The sequence below is a fragment of the Gopherus flavomarginatus genome, chromosome 1, assembly GCF_025201925.1.
Source record: "Gopherus flavomarginatus isolate rGopFla2 chromosome 1, rGopFla2.mat.asm, whole genome shotgun sequence".
NCBI lineage: Eukaryota > Metazoa > Chordata > Testudines > Testudinidae > Gopherus > Gopherus flavomarginatus.
The window spans coordinates 44,638,142-44,654,470 of record NC_066617.1 but is presented as its reverse complement, the minus strand read 5'-3'; positions in this window follow the sequence as shown (position 1 = coordinate 44,654,470).

The following is a 16,329-nucleotide window of genomic DNA, read 5'->3' as shown; positions in this document are numbered from 1 at the left end:
CCGCGGATCAGCACCTCCTGGCACCTCCCACTGCAAACAACTGTTTCTGGGCATGCAGGGAGGCTGGGATGGAGAGGGAAGGAGCAGGGACGCGGCACGCTCCAGGAGGGGGTGGAACTGGGTGGGAGGGGTTGGAGCAGTGGTAGGAAGAGGCAGGGTGGCTGTGGAGCCTTGGGGGAAGGGGTGGAGTGGGGACAAGACCTGGGGTAGAGCTGGGGTTCAGGCACCCCCAGTAGTTTGAAAAGTTGCCGCCTGTGCCAGGGCCTATGGGTGTATGCCAGCTAACCACAATTAAACTTCCAACAGCTAGTACCCTTTTTGAATACATTAATTTCCAATACATTAATGTAGTCAGCTCCATGGTTATCTTATTGCAAAAAGCCCCTATTCCTTTTGCTGTTTACTTATTTATCACCAGGCCTGGAGGCAGAGCAGGGCTGGGGGCTGAACAGGGTTGGGAGAGGAGTGAGGCTGGAGGTGAAGCTGGTCTCGGGGGCTGAATGCGGCTGGAAGTGTGGTGCTCCTTCCCCGCTCTCCATGGGACTGGCCTGGATCCTGCTGTGCACCCCCCAAAGCATTCCTCCATTTCCCTGTAGGGAGGCATGCCCCTCAGTTTGGGGACCACCACTGTAACTGTTAATCATTTCTTCAGTTACAATGCTGCTGTACTTTCTTGGTCATTGCAACATGGTATGATACGCTGCTTGGATGCTTGATAACCAGAAATTATCATTTTCATGGGTAGCTATGACTACCAGGACTGACCTTTCACTTGTGCTTTCTGCAACTGTGGAGATGTGTGTCACCGATGCAGGCTATTTATTTTAAATTGGAAAATTGAACTGAGATATTAAATTGAGGTTTGATTTAGACAGAGGCACTTCTGGGAGTGGTTTTAATTTTGCAAAAGTTTGCTGCCTGGGTTTTGCTCTAGCACAGAGAGACTTCAATTTAGAGTAGCTTCAAAGACCCAGATCCAGTATGGCAGGAATCCCCCAGCTCCCCCAAGCTTTGGCTACAGGATTCTGGGCTTGGCCCATCTCTGGCTTGTTCTGGAAATAAGCATTTCTTTAACAGGTTTGAATATTTATTAAAAAGTTATTTTCAGCACTGCATTAAGATCAACTTTAATTGTATCCTTCAGCATTTCAACGGAATTCCTTTATGTTCCTGACCATGACATTAGTGACAGGGTGGCTTGTCTTTGGGTTGCCTGACAGCAGAATATGCCTCAACTAAGAGGAATTGGGCAATTTTCTATGAAGAGCAGGAGGTGGCTGCAGTAGGGGGTAGCTCAGGAGGATGTAGTGAGTCTTCAGAGGAGATCCTGAGACCAGGGGAAGCAATTTGCTCAGGTAGGAAGGACTCTGATCAAACCAGGGGCGTTTGGGCTGTACCTTGCTGGAGGGAAGACTTTTGCATTTAGTTTTGAACTTTAAGTTAATAAGTCAGACCCTCAGGAGGGCTCTTGTGATTGAAGTGTGGAAAAACCCCGTGTGGCGTTTATTTGAGGATCCAAGAAGGGAAACTGAGGTGAGGGGCTGTGTGCAGACCTGCCCTGAAGTCACCGAGGGCGCTGTGAGGTGGCCACTCACCTACAGCCCCTAACAGCTATCTGTACTTGTATCTTCACTTTACCTCTCTAATTTTTCTCATTTATAATTTAGTACAGCATTTATCAAAATCTCTATTGATCTGGAATTCCTGTTGTTTGAAACATGCTCGTTCATAAGCCAAATTTTTTTAGTAAAAAAGGGAAGCACCAGAGAAGGAGGTCGGCTTATGAACGGGTATAGAGAGGGAGATGTGGGACACAGCCCCTGCCCCCAACAGAAGGAGCAAGGAGAGGCAGCACAGCCAGCAGAGACAGAAGGGACAGAAGGGAAGAGGCGGGACCAGAGTATCTCTGCTTCTGGCCACGCTGTTCTCCCCCCAGCCTCCAAAGCAGCTGCAGCTCTGGGGCTGACAGGGTGCAGCTGTGCCGCTTGGCCCCGCCCCCACAGAGCAGGCTGTGGCTGCGCTGCCCGGGTGCCAGAGCATGCTGCGGCCTTGCTGCCCGGCCCAGCCCGCTGGAACATGCTGTGGCTGCGCCACCCGGTCTGACCCGCTAGAGCAGGCTGCGGCCGCGCTGCCCTGCCTGCCAGAGCAGCTCCAGCCAGGCCAGAGACATATTCCCTGGCCCTCCCCAGATAAGGTGGGAAGGGATGGGATGAGGAGAGTGTGGAGGTCCTGGGCTAAGGGCGGGGTCATGTTGGGAGTGGTCACAGGGGTTACTCCCCTGACCCCCCAGCTTCTCTCCCCCCAAAACATTTCCCCATCAGTTGCTGTCCCGGCCCATCAAGGTAAGCAGCTGGAACACTGGGACACTTGGTTTACTTAAGTTACCTCCGTGCCTGCGGATGCTCGAGGTAAACAAACCATCTCAGCCAGGGTCGGCTCTAGCCATTTTGCCGCCCCAAGCAAGGCGGCACGCCGCGGGGGACACTCTTCCGCTCGCCGGTCTTGTGGCTCCGGTGGACCTCCCACAGGCATGCCTGTGGATGCTCCACCGGAGCTACGGGACCAGTGGACCCTCCGCAGGGATGCCTGCAGAGGTCCACCGGAGCCGCCTGCCGCCCTCCCGGCAACCGGCAGAGCGCCCCCCGCGGCATACCGCCCCAAGCATGTGCTTGGCGCATTGGGGCCTGGAGCCAGCCCTGATCTCAGCGCACCAGCGGCTTATCCTGATGGCCCGAGAGCCAAAGTTTGCTGACTCCTGAATTATAGAGTTAGCTTATGAATGGGTCATAAAGATTTTCCATTTGTACTTATCCATCTTGAGGGGAGGGGCACCTTATAAACAAACTGGCTTATGATCGAGTATATACTATATATCTGTTTTCTCGGACAATATAATTGTAAAAAGAGTCAACAGACATCACTGTAGGAATTCAAGATGTTTCATGTTTAGTCACTACTAAGGATGTACACAGATCAATAAGGAAGGCCCTTTGCTGGAACTATGCAATCTATTTTTTTCCTTACCGGTGAACAAGCTGAGAGTGTGCATATCTGACAGGTATCCAGACTGAGCCAAACCTTGCTTCAATATACCATGTCAGTGTCCGCAGGGCTACTTGAGCTTGAAGCGTTTGTCATTTTGAGGATGGTTTCTGGGCTGAGAGGCCGAAGGTTGCTGCGGCCACTGCAAGCAAGTAGGGGAGGCGTAGAGAAATGGACTAAAGATTTAGTGTTGAGCTAGCAAGCCAAAGCTACAGTGAAAAATAATGCAGACTGGGTAGTTAGATCTATGTGATAACTCATATAGATTAATGGGGAGAACCTAGCCAATGAATTTAATCTCTTGGTGCGTGGGTGGTGAGAAGTGCAGCCAAGGCAACATGCAACGTCAATGCAGTGTGGCAAGAGAGGGAAGAAGGCAATATTAATCTGGGAGTTGATGTTTATTTCTGAAAATAAGTTTTTTAAAATATGGATTGTGTCCTGCTGGTGGCCAGACAGACTCGAGTACAGGTGTTGTCAAATTGAACCCAAGCTCACAAATCCAGTTTGGATAGGTTTGGATTATTTTATAAACTATTCTGACTCACTTGTAATCTTCCCCATGTGTCTCTATTTATGCCTGTGTTTTGGAAATGCATTCTGCCTACACCGAGACTGAAAAGGTAACGGTTGCTTAGTCTGGGGGAAAAGATTAAAATCAACAGTAGCCAAGCTTTTCAAGTACATTTTCCCTCCTTTTCTGGTAAAAGATTTGTAGCAAGAGGCCCTCTAGACACAGGGACCTAATGCTAAAGTGAAGACAAAGGCATCACTCTGGGTTTATACTGGTGTAACTGAGATCAGAATCTGGCCCACTGTATCTGGGTATGTGTTTGTGTAGGAGATCAGAGAAGGGACAGCCTCAAAATCTCCTCCTCAAGTTTTAATGCTGCCTTGGTTCTCTCTTTGCTGTTGCAGAAACAACACTCAAGGCCATAGGGTCATGCAGTCATCTCACTGGAAAAGGGTTATGATCAGGTCTTCCCTTCAGCTCCAAAGTAGGGTTGTGTATATTAATAATACAAAAAGAAGCAGCAAAGGTTCATTTATGTGAAGTTGGTGCCACTGGCATAGAAACAGTTGCAGCAGGCTCTTGATCTGTATTAGGACTGAGCTAGCTAGCAACAGTCTCTTCATCTCTGCACATGGGATAGATCCCTACAGTATGATGCAGCAGCTGGAATTGCTGCCATCAGTGCACCAGGTTCATGCCTAAGCCTAGAGTTGTGGGAATAAAGCTGGTTAGAGATTTTTTTTTTTCCATTCTTTCTTTGTTTTGATGAAAAATGGCTTAAACACAAAATGGAAAATTTTGCAACGGAAATTTCATTTTGCATCTACATTTTTTGGAGTTTATGTCAAGAAAATGTAAAAAACCTAAAACCAAAATTTTGGTGAGTTTTCATTCCCCCCCCCAACTGAAACACAAAAATGCTGATGAAAACCAAAAGTTGTTGTTTTTCTCCAAAAATTTTCGGGGGGAAATAAATTTCCTGACTAGATCTGCTTGGGAAAAAATTCTGCACTCACTTACACCCCTCCAATTCCATTGATCTTGCAATACATCAGCATATGGACTGACTGAGGACAATATTTGGCTCTTAAATTTGGAGTTAAATCAAAGCCAATACTAGAGATACAACAATGGGGCCAAAATCTGCCTTCAATTACCTTCCCAAAAGTCTCTGCCCCTGAACCGAAAAACTTATTTTTATTGCTTTGTGGATTTTGTCAGGCTCTGAGCATTATTGTGGTGTGGGTTTTATAGTCTGAAATAGGTTATAAAATGAGAAATAATAAACATGCTTCAGCAATGTTCCCTAACTAGCTCAATGCAGCAGGATGGGGTCTACCCACTGCTGAATGTGACCAGGCTCCCTGCCCTTTGCCCTCCTCTCTCAGTCAGTACAGGAAATAAGGGAAAGTAATGAAGTAGTGCCTTTTAAATGTTGATTTCAATGCACAGGGGCACACGATGTGGAAATGCTATCAGAAATAGGTCTCACTGATGCATTTTCAAAAGATGAAATGTCATAGGTAAACTACAGAAAGCCAGCTGCTCACTGTGCCTTCATAGACAAACAACAGACTGATGCGCACCATGCTACTATGATTTAAAAAAAACCATAAACACAATTTTTCTTTAAAATGATCTTCCTCCAGGAGAAGCTTATAGATGAATCACCAATGGGAAGTATTAATTAACCTCTAGCTGTGCTTTGTATTCAAATAGACCAAATTGTCTAAGAAGAACCAGGCAATATTTGAACACACAAATGAGCTTCTCATTGACCTTCTAACCCTTTGGGAATGCAGCTAACATGCACAAGCCAAGAGAGAGTTCCGTTTGAAAGAAAAGAGTATGGACTTTGCAATGGTGAGAATTAAGTTCTCCTGGGACTGTGATCCTGTCAGATCTCACACGTTTAAGTAGGGATAGACTGGGCCACTGTTTTTATAGGAGACCTCAAAGGAAATCCAGTGCCCTCCAAAAAGTGTTTTGATGATGATTCAGTGGCACTTTCTCTTAATCAGTCCTGAACCAATGCCCTCATGGGAGTGGGCATTGTGCTGTGTGATACAGTATTGTCTGGATTGGGCGTACAATTAGTCTTGGTGTGCTTGTAATTATTAGATATCCTTCATGATATTTTTGCAAAGAATTAGGATTGTTGTTAGTTTTATTATTACATATTAGGATTGGTGTTTTGGCGAAATTCCAGTTTCAGAATCTACTTCTTGTTTTCCAAAGCCCCTCCCCACTTACAATTTCAATAAGATAATGTAATCTTACTCACTTGTCCCAAATTGCTTTATCATGTTGCTGTGCCCAATTAAATGGTAGTGGGTGGATTGATCCTGGTGTAAATTTAGTAAGTGCTCTAGAATTTTTACACGTATCGCCCTTCCAATTTAAGGTGTGTTATACTAGTATGGATAATGCACAATCACTTGTAAGGTCATTGAATGGATTCCAGGACTCAAGGCGTGAGAACCCCTTCCTTTACATCCAAGTTCTATCTGACCCTGACACTGCTTCACTTTCAAGATGTGAGAGGATCACAACACAAGGCAATATATGATAAAGAAATAAAAGGGAAAATGAAAATCTATAAACAAAACAAGGCAAAGTCATTCTGAATGAGATACCTAAGCTTCCTCAAATGGGATGAAACTAGATGCAAATGAGTGACTTTCCACTGATCCTTTGGTCTGAAATTCATCATTTTGCAATGATCAGAAAATGCACCCAGAAACTTCTCTCACAGAAGCTCTAACTGGAACCACATTAAAAAGAAAACAATGAATAAGTCTGGCTGTTTTCCCCTTTATTATTTTATGGGCTACAGTGATGGGGTGTTCACTCCTACACTCACCCTGAAGGGGTTAATGGCAGCCAGATGGGCCAATTAACAGATTAGGCTACAAGCAATTAAATATATCTGTGCATGAAGCAATTCGCCCTTGGAAAACTCCAATTAGTACAGAATGCTGTAGCATATCTCTTCAGCAACATTCATGGGCTATCATGAGCATGTCAGACGTGTCCTTCACTCTCTACACTGGTTTCCCATAGAACATCAAGTCAAGTACAAAGTCATGAACATTATCTTCAAGGAACTCAATGGACTGAAACCCTCATGTCTAAAATACTGCTTAAAGCTTCATAATGAGAATAGTATTGACAGTTCAGCTTCTCACGCACAATGGAACTTTCTACTCTAAAGGTAAATCTTGCCAGTGTTGGAGACTGAGCATTCTAGGGGGCTGATCCAAGACTGTGGAATAAACTCCCACTGGAAGTAAGGACCATCACAAACCTTGCACCAAGTGCAAGGCCCACTTTGACCTTATGTCCTCTAAGATGAACACATAGCAGTGTGCACATTAAAAAAAATAACCATGAAAAGTGAAAAGCCAAAACTCTACCAAAAGAAAACACTCCACTCCACATACAATTCTTCTGGGGAGAGGATGAGAGAGAGGATGACCCATATGTAATAGGTGTTAGTCAAGTTGCTTAATGATATGCTGGAAGGTGCTCTAATGCTACGGTGATGAGGGATCCGTAAGAACTGATGTAGAACAGAATAGATCCATTGCTTTTAACCTATGGACTCCTGGGCATCTGCAGACTATCTAAGATTTCCAAAGGGGTCCATACCTCCATTTGAAATTCTGTAGGGGTCCACAAATGGAAAAAAGGTTGAAAACCACTGGATTAGATGATCACTAGTGGCTTTGAGGGCAAGCCACTTTGTAGAATTTCCACAATTTCAGCAAATGTTTTGTCTGTGGGTTTAATAGTAACTGTTAGGCTAAGAAAACAGGAGTACTTGTGGACCCTTAGAGACTAAAGCCTTGGCTACACTGGCACTTTACAGCGCTGCAACTTTTGTGCTCAGGGGTGTGAAAAAACACCCCCCTGAGCGCTGCAAGATACAGCGCTGTAAAGCCTCAGTGTAATCAGTGCCGCAGCGCTGGGAGCGCGGCTCCCAGCGCTGCAAGCTACACCAGTAGAGGATGTGGTTTACGTGCAGCGCTGGGAGAGCTCTCTCCCAGCACTGGCGCTCCGACCACACTCACACTTCAAAGCACTGCTGCGGCAGCGCTTTGAAATTTCAAGTGTAGCCATACCCTAACAAATTTATTTGAGCATAAGCTTTCAGGGGCTACAGCCCACTTCATCAGATGCATAGAATAGAACATATAGTAAGAAGAGACATATGCATACAGAGAACATGAAAAGGTGGAAGTTGCCATACCAACTCTAAGAGGCTAATTAATTAAGATGAGCTATTATCAACAGGAGAAAAAAAATTGTAGAGACTGTCCAGTTTGGCCAATGTACATGGCAGAGGGGCATTGCTGACACATGATGGCATAGGACAGTCTCTACACAAAAGAATAAATGGACACAAATCTGACATCAGGAATCATATCATTCAAAAACCAGTAGGAGGACACTTCAACCTCTCTGGTCACTCAGTAACAGACTTAAAGATGGCAATTTTGCAACTGAAAAGCTTTGAATACAGACTCCAGTGAGAAACTGCTGAACTAGAATTAATTTGCAAGCTAGATAACATTAACTTGGCCTTGAATAGAGACTGGGAGTGGCTGGGTAATTACGCAAATTGAATCTATTTCCCCATGTTAAGTATCCTCACACCTTCTTGTCAACTGTCTGAAATGGGCCATCTTGATTATCACTACAAAAGTTTTTTTTTCTCCTGCTGATAATAGCACATTTTAAGATTAGCCTCTTAGAGTTGGTAGGGCAACTTCCACCTTTTCATGTTCTCTGTATGCATATATGGGTATGGCTACATTTGAAATTTCAAAGCGCTGCCGCGGCAGCGCTGCGGGAGCGCTGCCGCGGCAGCGCTTTGAAGTGTGATTGTAGTCAGAGCGGCAGCGCTGGGAGAGAGCTCTCCCAGCGCTGCATGTAAACCACATCCCTTACGGGTGTAGCGTGCAGCGCTGGGAGCCGCGCTCCCAGTGCTGTTGCCCTGATTACACTGACGCTTTACAGCGCTGTATCTTGCAGCGCTCAGGGGGGTGTTTTTTCACACCCCAGTTGCAGCGCTGTAAAGTGTGAGTGTAGCCAAGCCCTATGTCTTCTTACTATATGTTCCATTCTATGCATCTGATGAAGTGGGCTGTAGCCCACGAAAGCTTATGCTGAAATAAATTTGTTAATCTCTAAGGTGCCACAAGTACTCCTGTTCTTTTTGGAGATACAGACTAACACAGCTGCTGCTCTGAAACCTGTTAGGCTAAGCAGGTTATAGGATTTAGGTCACTTTATGCTCCACAAAATTCATACTTTTTCCTCACCAGTTACACTCTTAGCGATTATACACTGTTCCACTCCTATCCTGGGCTATCAAACAAGTCCACTTTCCCCAAACAACCAGACATTCCTAACCCTTTTTGAACATTTTTTTCTAGATGAGCCAAGTACTCACAGTCCCGATGGCTGCAGGCTGCATTTCTGTTTCACTAAGTCTCTGGCGTCACTCTCTATTTAACTGAATTCCTGGATTAGGATCACATTCTTATTGCCAATTGTTCTGCCTTTTAGTCTTTACACAACTTGCATGATATGAAGGAACCATAAGTGCACAGTGGGGTCCAAATAACTATGATTAAAACCATACAGAGCATGCAAGGCCTAGCTCCGTATGCATACTGCTGCTCTGGCAGGCTTCTGAAGCCCATAAGACTGAAAGCCACTAGAGGGCTCACAAACTACTTCAAAAGATACTTCCTAGTGCCTAGACATTACATCTTCTTTATTTCCTCTTCTCTTATTTCTTCTCTGATTCATTCAATCAATGTCCCTACCATTTAGTAACACAGAAATTGCCATACAGGATCAGAGCAGTGGTCCATCTAGCCCAGTGTATTGTCACTAAAAGTAGCTACTATCAGATGCTTTAGAGGACAATGCAAAACCCCTTGTAGCAGGAAGTTATGGAATATCATACCCAAGGGAAAGCTTCTTCCTAGGTCCCATTATTAGTTAGATGTTGGTGTTTGCCCTGAAATATGAAGTTTTGTATCCTTATGAAACCCTTGATTATTCTTCTAAATCCTTTCTATTGTAACTGGATATTCTTGTTATCCCTATCTTCAATCAATCTGTCTTTTGAATCCAAAAACATTTTTTTTCATTTTCTTTTTCTTTTGTGTTGTCTTTTCTTTCTTTGAAAAGCAGCATTTCTTTTAATTTTTTCTTTTCTCTTTGCCCCATTCATTTACATTGTGTCTCATAATAAAGTTTGGAATCCTCATTTTTTTTTTAAAAGGAGGCAGCTGATATTAAAATTGATGTGTATGGGAACCCTCAAAATGTGGGGTTGCTTCACAGAGGCTGTGTGGAATAGGGTTTATCCGTGGAAGGCAGGAGATTTTTTCAGATTCTCTGGAAATATTATTTAAAATGCATGTGAAAAAGCAGACTTATTTAACATACATGAAAATACTAATACAAATAATTTACTAAATCCTTTATATTAACTGAATAGTTTCAGATAAAATGAGCTTGTTGTTTTACTTAAACCTCAAAACAACCCCCTATCACATCTGTCCAAGACTTTGAGAACTCTCCATGCATCTGATGAAGGCCATGGCTACACTTACAGTTCTGCAGCGCTGGTAGTTACAGCTGTGTTCGTACAGCTGTGTAGGGCCAGCGCTGCAGTGTGGCCACACTGACAGCTACCAGCGCTGCAGTGTGGCCACATTTGCAGTGCTGTTGGGAGTGGTGCATTGTGGGCAGCTATCCCAGCATTCAAGTGGCTGCAACGTGCTTTTCAAAAGAGGGGGGTGGGGTGGAATGTGACAGGGAGCGTGGGGGAGACAGAGAGAGTGGATTTTTGGAGCTGACACTGTTCTCAGCTCCCAGCCTTGCAAGTTCTAAGGACTGGAAGATACACAGTGCCTACCTTCAATCATTTTAAAAGTTTTGACCTTTCCCCCACCTATCTCTTATTCACTAAATGCTAATTATGCACTACTAAATAGCCGTCAGACCACATAAATAATTGCTCAACATTACCCCTCCCCCCCCTCTCCTCAAGCAAACAGCTTTGAAGATTCCAAAGCAATTCTCCTGCCTTCGCTGGCTCGCTCGCTGGAGCACAGGTCAGCTGTGTTTGTTTTTTAGCAAGTAGCTACGGGGAGATCGGAGTTCAGCCATTCTTCTGGTTTGTTGTGGACAGGAATTCTGGGATACCTCCTTATACCCCGGAGGCCAATAAAAGCTCTGGTGGTGTCCACACTTGCTGACCAGCGCTGCATCACCAGCGCTGGAATCGCTACACCCGAGGCAGACCAGGTGTACAGCCAGCGCTGCAACCAGGGAGTTGCAGCGCTGGCTGTGCTTTGCAAGTGTGGCCACATCCTGAGTTGCAGCGCTGTAACCCCCTCACCAGCGCTGCAACTCTCCAGTGTAGCTAAGCCCTAAGTGGGGTTTTAGCCCACAAACTTATGCCCATATAAATGTATTAGTCTCTATGGTGCCACAAGGACTTCTAGTTGTTTTTGCTGATACAAACTAACACAGCTACCAATCTGAAACCTTTTCCCCAATATCTCTGTAACTAGAGATCTGTCAACCCCCTAAGCCATCTGTGCCCCCATCAGATACCTTTTGTAATAGTGATACCACGGTGCAGAATATGTAACCCACATTAGCATTCATGAGCATTATACATGCAAGCGCACAGTGCATTGATGCTAGGATAAACCATATTGTTCCTATTATTTTTCCTGAAAGAAAATAACCCTAGGAGAAACGGAACTGGAATGCTTCCTCATTGGTCAATGCTGCTACACTTCATGGTATAAATGCGAGAGGAGCGTATCAGGAAGGTAATAATTTTATTCATAATGCTGTGGGTTTTGAGAGAGCATAAAACAGGAGGAAATTGAGCGCAGAGCCTGGTTTGTTCAGATGGGGGGGTCAAATTAAAAGCTTATTACCTTAATAATACACGTACTAAAATGTACTTGCAGAACACTGAGGACCTAGATACGAAGAAGGGATTTGTGCTCTTTAGGAAGATAATAAAAAAAAAATAGAACTTTCACAGTGAGCACATAAAACAAAACATAATTTGAGTTTTTATGCAGTCTGAGCCTGTTTTCAGATGCACTCCATGATGCAATCTTTCGAAGAATATTAGATCACTTTACTCCATACCATCAGCTATTCAAAACATCACAGCCATTTTATTATGCATAGGAATAACATAATCTTTTAGTTGGGTACTTATGTCTTAATATCGAAATGTATATTTTGACTCTGGTTTATAAATGGTTCACTCCATGCATCACAATCATCAACTCTTCTAAATATAGCAAGCATATATTTTATTATGCAGTGGAATAACGTCTCTTAGCTGGGTGCTTGTGCCTTAAAATCAAAATCTGCATTTTAAAGTTTGTAGCCTGACAGCTGCAGAAGCTCTAGGAATTCTTACATTCATATCCTTGACACTGAAGCTTTGCACTAAATACTAGTACTGACAAGCTTTTGGTGTTTGCTCTCTAGCTGTAATGCTGTCACTTCATTCAACTACCTTTCCATTGTTGCAGTGGCAGACTGCTGCAAAGCTCTCTTAAAATCAATATTGAGCTCTGGGGGGTAGTGGAGGAGGGAAAGAAATTCTATTTCTGTGTGTAGTCAGGAATTTTGAAAGAACCCGGTGAACAGATGGTGTAAAGGGCACATGAGTTCCTCCAGCAGAATCAACGCAGTTCAAACCCTATGAGGAAAATCTCTTATGAATCCATATGTAATTCTTTATCATTTTGCAGCTGACAGGTGTAGGATTTGAAGTGTGCGGTGCACCATCTTCAACTATGTGCCTGTCACTTTTTGAAGCTCAGCACATCTCTTGACTCAAAAACAGACAAGAGAAAATTATAATTATTTATTTGTATTGCAGCAGCATCTTGGAGCTCCAGTCATGGACCAAGACCCCATTGTGTTAGGTTCTGTACAAACACATAGAAAGAAGATAGTCCCTGCCACAAATAGCTTATAATTTAAGTATAAGCAAGACACCAGGTGCATTCAATGGACAGGGGGAGCACAAGGAAACAAGACAATATTTTCTTGTCCATCATGATAGGCGGTGGGGTCAGCACCTCAGCTGCCTAAACCTTTTCATGTGGTGATGCCCAGGAATAACAAAGGAGAGTTTAAAGGAAGGATATGAACAATGGCTTTGCAGATGTTTATGGGGAGCACATCCCAACCCTGAGGAGCAGCACAGGAGGAAGCACAAAGGAGCTTGTTTGAAAATGTATCAAGTGGCCAATGAAGGCTGCCATCACTGGCCACACAGAGGTGAAAGTCAACATCGTGACAACATGTAAGACTTAATAGTTAGGGTAGGGATAGGTCATGAAGGGCCTTGACAGAAAAGACTAATAGTTTGTTTGATGCAATAGAAAAAGGAGAGGCTTGGAGGGATGCAAAAAGAGGACTGATGTGGTCAAAGAGACAAGCTGGGCAATGATTTCTGCAGCAGCGTTCTGAATGCACATAAGTGGGCAAGGCTGCATTTGTTTAGGTCAGGGAAGAGAATAGTGCAGAAATCCCCAGTTCCTTTACATAAGCCAGAAAGAATGACAACAACATGCCTTTTGTCACCTGTAAAATATTTCTAAAGATGGTCAGCTCTTGAAACAATCTCTTCATTTCCAAAATGTAGGGAATCAGAGTGTGGTCATGTCACAACCTTAGTCCCAGATTTGGACCTTAGTGTCCAAAATATGGGGGTTAGCATGAAAACCTCCAAGCTTAGTTACCAGCTTGGACCTGGTACTTGCTGCCACCACCCAAAAAATTAGAGTGTTTTGGGGCACTCTGGTCCCTCTGAAAAACCTTCCCTGGGGACCCCAAGACCCAAATCCCTTGAGTCTCACAACAAAGGGAAATAATCCTTTTTCCCTTCCCCCCTCCAGGTGCTCCTGGAGAGATACACAGACACAAGCTCTGTGAAACTACACAGAGTGACTCCCCCTCTCCGTTCCCAATCCTGGAAACCAAAAGCACTTTCCTATTCCCCCAGAGGGAATGCAAAATCAGGCTAGCAAATCCAACACACAGATCTCCCCTGATTTTTTCCTCCCACCAATTCCCTGGTGAGTACAGACTCAATTTCCCTGAAGTAAAGAAAAAAACTCCAACAGGTCTTAAAAGAAAGCTTTATATAAAAAGAAAGAAAAATACATACAAATGGTCTCTCTGTATTAAGATGATACAATACAGGGTCAATTGCTTAAAAGAAATATTGAATAAACAGCCTTATTCAAAAAGAATACAAATCAAAGCACTCCAGCACTTATATTCATGCAAATACCAAAGAAAAGAAACCATATAACTTACTATCTGATCTCTTTGTCCTTACACTTAGAAACAGAAGACTAGAAAGTAGAAACTACTTCTCCAAAGCTCAGAGAAAGCAGGCAGACAGACAAAAGACTCAGACACTAAATTCCCTCCACCCAAAGTTGAAAAAATCCGGTTTCCTGATTGGTCCTCTGGTCAGGTGCTTCAGGTGAAAGAGACATTAACCCTTAGCTATCTGTTTATGACAGGTCACCAAATTTAAATGAATATCCACAAAATACTCGTATTTATCTGGCATGATGGGAGCATGGAGACGGTCACAAAACTGCTTCCTATTTGTCTACTTTTAATAAGCATGAACTTCATTTGCTGTCTGTTCAACTGTTGTCTTCTAGTTGCAGGAATGTAAGTGTGCTTTTGTTCCATTGTCGTGCCCCACATAACCCATTGTCAAGTTAAGCACCATTATCCTCTTTAAGACACTGAGATTTCTTCCATGTTCATGCATGAAAAAGTGCTTGTAACCACAGACCTGTAGGCATGAAAAAAGAGGACTACAACCCCTGCAGCATGCTCCCTTTCCCCTCCCATCCCAAAGGTAACCCCTTTGCTGAGGCTTTATGGAATTGCAGTATTTGTGAAGAAGCTAGCTGAGTACCTCCAGATTCCTTTCCGCTTAAAGCAAAGAGGGTTGGGGGAAAAAGCAGAAGTTAGCCTAAGTTCATACAGACTCTTGACTTGTGCCACTCTTCTGTGGACACCCCTTTCTCCTCTGGGGGAAACTAAGGTTGTGGTCCTACAGAGACCATGCTAGCCAGGGGCTACCAGGAGTCTATGGGGCCAGGTAGCAGATTGAAATTGATTTTAGTTTGCTACCTGGCCGTATAGATTCTTTGAAATTCATGCAAATAAGTTTTCTTCCACTGGGTGATAAATCCTAACTCTTCTCAATATCAATGTTATTTCCAGAAGGAAACTGAAATGTCACAAAGATCTGCCCTCTAATTGAAGAGGGTAGGTGTTCAGTTCCCTAAACCTGCAGATCTCAGGAAATGTGCTGAAGGCAAGGGGCATTTGGACTGTATACTGTCCTGCCAGTACCCCATCTCATTCCCTGCTTCTCTGTCGATCTTTGACAGGATGGAAAGAAAGTGTGCATCCTAACGCACCAGTCACATAAAATATTCATTCTCCAGATGTAAGCACCCTATCATCTTAAAATCCTTGCACTAGTATTTTTTATTTATTTATTTACTTATATTATTTTTTGCATTCTTGATTCTAGGTCTTTGACCTACGTTTGGACTTTGGCAGATTAAGAGGCATATAACCAATGGCCCATTAAATTGCTGCAGCTCTAATTAATATATATTATATAATATATAAATTAGAGCTGCAGCAACATATATTAGATCCGTAAAAATAACATCATGCTGTGACATTTGATACTCAACAGGGACTTAGCCTATTGCAAAATAGGAATCCTTCCTGCTTATTTAGCATCTAATCTCTTGCCCTCCATCCTATGTATATTTATAACCTAAAAGAGCCTAAAATTGCAGACCTCCTCCTCATTATCATCTCATTTCTTACCCAAATTCTCTGGCCTAGGCACAGGATCCTGTGAGGGATATTCTGTGGTTCAGTTACTCTGTGCTGCTTTTCATTCAATTCTTTTGCTGAATCTAGTCTAAGTCAGTTAAATCAAATTTCTATGTGATGATTTAAAAACAACTCTGCAGTCTTCTGAGTGGTACACTGTTGTATAGGCCTACGTGACAGAGTATTTACAACACAAAGTTGTTGCTTTCTGCCTTCACTTCTTTTCCAATACACTTTAGCATCTGCCTAAAGCATTTTGCTAATTTATTTGAGTGATAAGCAATGCTAACCAGCTGCTTTGCTGATTATTCCTCAGTCATCTCTAGAGTTCTTCAAATGAATTGAGGACCATTATCTGAAAGTATGTCTGAAGGAAAGCATTTGTTGCATGTAAGTTACCTACATTCCTCAAACTGCTATTTATTTTGGTGCAAGTATAGGTGTGGATGTTTATATTTTGGAATAAGGATGGCCACACAGACTTACAGTGAAGTAAGTAAAGGTGCAAACTTCAGCTGATTTTGCTTTCTTGTTTAGACAAGAATTTAGCAGCAGAAGTGTTTGTTGTGTATACTCCTTTTGGCCATCTGAAATAATTATCAGCAACAGCTAAGCACACTTGTTTATTTTCTGCAAAATTAATGTGTAACGTTTTACAGAGTTTAGTGGTCCATTTCCATGGAATTTTTAAGACAGTTTCTGGCACGTTCTGATGGCTACTTCATAACGTACGATGACTGCTTTCCCTGACTATAGTTTTCAGAACCATCAGTTTCACATTAGGACTCTCTAACACAATCAGAAATCAGAGA